This window comes from Octodon degus, unplaced genomic scaffold (genome assembly GCF_000260255.1).
Source record: "Octodon degus isolate 3935 unplaced genomic scaffold, OctDeg1.0 scaffold00008, whole genome shotgun sequence".
Taxonomy (NCBI): Eukaryota; Metazoa; Chordata; class Mammalia; order Rodentia; family Octodontidae; genus Octodon; species Octodon degus.
Genome location: NW_004524584.1, coordinates 5,362,292 through 5,367,586, shown reverse-complemented (window position 1 = coordinate 5,367,586; position 5,295 = coordinate 5,362,292). Strand labels below are relative to the sequence as shown.

At 44.7% G+C, this 5,295-nt stretch overlaps 1 pseudogene; it reads left to right on the top strand.

Annotated features, from left to right (window-relative positions):
• Window positions 1-1,792: 1,792 nt before the first annotated feature.
• On the top strand, window positions 1,793-2,794 carry LOC101591830 (annotated as a pseudogene).
• Window positions 2,795-5,295: the final 2,501 nt, after the last annotated feature.

Here is a 5,295-nt window from a genome sequence, read left to right as displayed (position 1 = left end):
CCATTTTAAGGTCAATTGATTAGTAACCTTAATCACATTTGCAGTCTCTTTTGCCAATTGATATAAAACAACCACAGAAAGAACACCAGGGTGCAGGAGTCTTGGAGCAAAAAATTCTACCTATCACAACCCCATAGCAAAGGAGAGAGAACCCAGTGAGACTTCAGCTGGTATTTGGTGTCTTCTCAAGTAGAATATAAAGCAGGTTGTTGAAAACAGTACTCTTAGTGCTCACTTCTGCAGCATGTATACTAAATGTCATTTTAACATTGCTTTTTGGTTATCTTCTGCCTCTCAAATTCCCAAGTCATGTCTCATTTCATCATTACAAGAAACTGGCATAGAGATTGCAATCTCTGACCTCTGCTGAAGACTCCCCAGTGTTTCAGAGTATACTCCTTGGAGGGTCTCAGTCCTCATAGTAGCCGCCAGTAGAGAGCTTTCATACACTAATGGAGACCCCTTCTCCACACCGGAGAAGCTACCAGCATTCTTTCCTGTTTAGCCACTGCTGAGTTAGATATTAAATCCTGATAAGGACAACCTGACCTAGGGGCTATTAATTAGTGAACAAACCTTGTGCACAAACTAAACTACTCAGTTTCAGTTAACAAATTCCAATGAGAAAAGGAAGTGAATGGAAAAATACTTCCTCCTAATTAGGTGAAAAAGAAACAGTGGATTTTCAGGTCTCAAACAAAGAGCTATTTTGTGTGGACCTTGCTCCTTGAGAGAAAGGAGGAGGATACCTTCAATCCAGGAGGTCAGGGAAGAGAGTTGGGGGAGGACCTGTTGTTACTTAAGAGGGAAAGATCTAAGACAAGCTGCTGCCTTGTCTGAGCATAAAGTAAAAGTGGTCTGGAAAGTTCTCTGGAGAAGAGTCAGATTGGGGGCCAGAATGTTTAGAAACATATAAGAACCAACCACTGCGTTCCTAAAGTCACAGTTCTACTCCAGAATTGATAAAGCTGTCTATTTAGTGTCTTTTGCCTCCTGTTCTCACTGTTAAGTCCCATTGTGCACTACAGGAGCCAACTGTTTTTGACAGAAACAATGAAAATAGAGAGGTATGCAGCTGGTTCCACAGTTTCTTTTAGGAAAGAAGCTACCTTGTTTAGGAATACATCTTGAAAATTTGGTGGAAGAAGAAAGTAAGCCTTTGGAGTTGTCAGAGGATAACAAAAATGCAGTGTTTTGGTTTGTGTCTAGTTGTCCCCCCAAAGCCTCATGCAGTCATGGGGCGGGGACTTCTAGTTTTAGAAATTAGCTCATGATCCACTGGGATTATGGGTCTTAGTGCTGCTGGGATTATGGGTGTGAGTACTACACCTAGCCTGGGGCATATATCCTGAATACAATTTAAGGAAGACAAACTTCCTCTCTGTAGCCATTATTGCTGCTACTCCTCCATTTTGCTCTCTTGCTCTTTGCTGCTGCCATGAATGGTTGCTCTCTGCCCTGTGCCGCTCTGCCTTGAAGCCAGCCAAGTACGAACTGAAACCTCCAGGAACTGTGAGCTAAATAAACCTTTCCTTTCTTTATTTTGAGTGTCGGATATTTGTCCCAGCAACCAGAGAAGAGTAACTGAGACATGCAGCTAAGGCAGGTACGGTAGTATATGACTGCCTATAATCCCAGAATTTGGGGAAGATCACAAATTCAAGCCCAGCCTGGCCAATTTAGTAACTTAGTAAAACCGTATCTCACACTTTAAAATTTTAAAGGGGCTCTCTGCTCCTGCGAGTCCATCGATAGACATTCTTCTCGTGCAGCCAGCAGCAATCCAGAGAAGATGGTAAAGGTCAGAGTGAACAGGTTTGGGCGTATTGGATGCCTGGTCACCAGTGCTGCTTTTAACTTTGTCAAGGTGGATGTTGTGGCCATCAAATGACCCTTTTATTGACCTCAACTACATGGTCTACATGTTCCAGTATGATTCCACCCATGGCTAGTTCCACGGCACTGTCAAGGCTGAGAACGGGAAGCTTGTCATCAACAGAAAGGCCATCACCATCTTCCAAGTGTGAGATCCCACCAACATCAAGTGGCGTGATGCTGGCACTGAGTACGTGGTGGAGTCCACTGGTGTCTTCACCACCATGGAGAAGGCTGGGGCTCACCTGAAGGGTGATGCCAAAAGGGTCATCATCTCTGCCCCTTCCGCTGATGCCCCCATGTTTGTGATGGGTGTGAATCACGAGAAGTATGACAACTCCCTCAAGATCATCAGCAACGTTTCCTGTACCACCAACTGCTTAGCCCCTCTGGCCAAGGTCATCCATGACAACTTCGGCATTGTGGAGGGATTCATGACCACAGTGCATGCCATCACTGCCACCCAGAAGACTGTGGATGGCCCCTCTGGGAAGCTGTGGTTTGATGGCCATGGGGCTGCCCAGAACATCATCCCTGCATCCACTGGCACTGCCAAGGCTGTGGGCAAGGTCACCCCAGAGCTGAATGGGAAGCTCACAGGCATGGCCTTCCATGTGCCCATTCCCAACGTGTCAGTGGTGGATCTGACCTGCCACCTGGAGAAAGCAGCTAAATGCGACGACATCAAGAAGGTGGTGAAAGAGGCCTCAGATGGTCCCCTCAAAGGCATCGTGGGCTACACCGAGGACCAGGTTGGGTCTTGCAACTTCAACAGTGACACCCACTCTTCCACCTTTGATGCTGGGACTGATATTGCCCTGAATGATCACTTTGTGAAGCTCATTTCCTGGTATGACAATGAGTTTGGCTACAGCAACAGGTGGTGGACCTCATGGTCCACATGGTCTTCAAGGAGTAAGGTGACCTTGGGGAGACCAGACTGCTAACTTGGGCTGAGAGCTTGGGAGAACTCAGCCCAAGTTAGCAGCCCAGTGAGACCAGAGGGACAGAGAGGCCACGCTGTAGAAGTCACTGCTCTACTCAGCCCCAATACTGAGAATTTCCCCTTCACAGCTTCCATCCCAGACCCCCTAGAAGGGAAAGAGCCTTGGTATCCCTAGTTTGCTGCCCTTGCACACCATCAGTAAAGCCCATTGTACCCAAAAATGAAAAATTAAAAAAAAAATAGAATTTTAAAGGTCTGAGGATGTATCTCAGTGTGAGGGCCCAGGAGAGGAAAACAAATAGGGGAAGGGAAAAAATGGAAGGAGAAGAAAAAGAAGCAGCAGAATCAAGGGCAGCAGCAGCAGCTAAACTTCTCTTACAAAGTGAAAACGGAAGGGGAGATCAGTAGTGAAGTTCTTGCCTAGCATGTATGGGACCTTAGGTTCAATGCCCAGAACTATTAAAAAAGGAAGAGATGAATGAAATTTGGAAAGTGAAGGAAAGGGTAAGTACATGAGAAAAGAGAAGGATAAAAGAGAGACAATGCAGTGGGAGTACATAGTCTGGGAATTGGCAAAACTACTAAGGTGCTAGAGTGGTAGTGCACACCTATAATCCCATCCCTCAGGAGGCAGAAGCAGGAGATCAGTACAAGCTCAAGACCAACCTGAGCTACATGGTAAGTTCAAAGCTGGCCTCACATAGCAAGACCCTCAAAAGTGATTTTTAAGAATAGGATCATCTGATACCAGCTCTCATCTGCAGTCTAAGGTGGCCTGCATCTTCCACTAGCAAAGTCTTACAACACAGGGCTGGCAGTTGTGAGTGGCGGTGCTTTGAGAGCAAACTAAGGAGAAGGGTTTAGGTTTTTGTGATTAGGTCCACATGGAATGGAGAACTCAGCCCAAGTTAGCAGTCAGAGCAGGACTACTCAGGAAAACCACCAACCATGGGACATTGCATAAGCCTGGGGAGGGCAGTGTACTTCCCCCTGGCTGATTCTGAGCCAATCTTAGCATTTACTATGGGGATGAGTAATTCCAGCTTATTTCGTAGTTACATGATTAGCTCAACCAAGCACTGAATCAGTGTTGCTTCAATCTTGCCTGTTTTCTTGTTTTGATTTGTCACAATTCTCCCCAAAAACCTGAGACCATAGTTGTTTTTCCTCTTGGATCAGCTTTATATCTTCATCTCAGTGATTGGCCTTTTGCCCATTAAAGGTTGGGTTAGATATTGTCACCCTCCCAATGGGAGTGGGTGTCAGGAAAACTCACTGCCATTCTAATGAAGACTCTTGGGAGCTGCTTTCCTTTATGGTCACCAAGTCAATCTGGTTTAGGAAAGGAGTTTAGGGACCAGATTCCTATCCCTCCCAACCATGAGGAATCTATAGCTAAGGGCCAGTGGTTTTGGGAAGACACCAAGGGATAAGAGCGTATAAGGAACATGAGGAAATGTCTGGCTAATCTGTCAGAATCCACACATAGGTGCCATTCACAAAAGGCCTGAGAGCATATATAATTCTCTTACTTTTAGTTCACTCTAACAGGTCTACCCTCCTTACTTGAGGCAGGCTCATACCAAAACACAAAATAATTTTACAACACTCGTGCTGGACAGAGGGCTATCATTGCTCATGAGATCATAACATGGGCTGTACCGGGCCTCTCTGTGTGGGCTTTGAATTCTCTTATGACAGAGACTGAGGCAGTCTCTCTATAATACTTAATATTCTTTCACTGACTTCTCTGCTTCAACATGTCTTGCCTCCATCCTCAGTGCTATATCTTGGATATCCTGTCCTTTTTCTAATACTGTAGCCTCCATCCTCCTCCCAATTCATCCTCCTACTTTTCCTACCACCTAGCACTTCCTGGGCCCCACGGATCCTTCAACCCTTGCCCAATTCTCTTTCTTACAATATAAGACTTTCTCATGGACTCCCTTCTCCTCCTACCTACCTGAAACAACACAATTTGCTGAAGGACACCACCTTTCCTATAGCCCCCCAGGGCTAGAGGTCTTCACACATTCTAAGGTATACAAGGAAAAGGGTATATTTACTCTTCTGGGGTTATATTACCATATCCAAATTTGTGTGTATGTATGTTTGTGTGTGTGCGTGTGTAGAGAATAAAAAGAGTAAAAAAAATAGAAATGATACAAAATTTCACTAAACAAGATAATAGGAATTCAGTAATGGTTGCTATATGGTGTATTGTTGTCTTCAAACTAGCTGCTCAGATTACTAGATAAAAGCATGCAAAATTGGTCAAAAAATTTAAAAAAAAGAGAGAGAGATAGAGAGAGAAGAAAGTAAGCAATGGGGCTGGAGATACAGCTCAGCAGCACAGACCATGAGTTCAATTCCCAGATCAAAACAATTAAAAATTAAGAATTAACTGCTCTTTCAATAGACTAAATTCTCATTCTTCATTCAGACAAGTAAAAGCCTTTGGTATCCATGTAGCT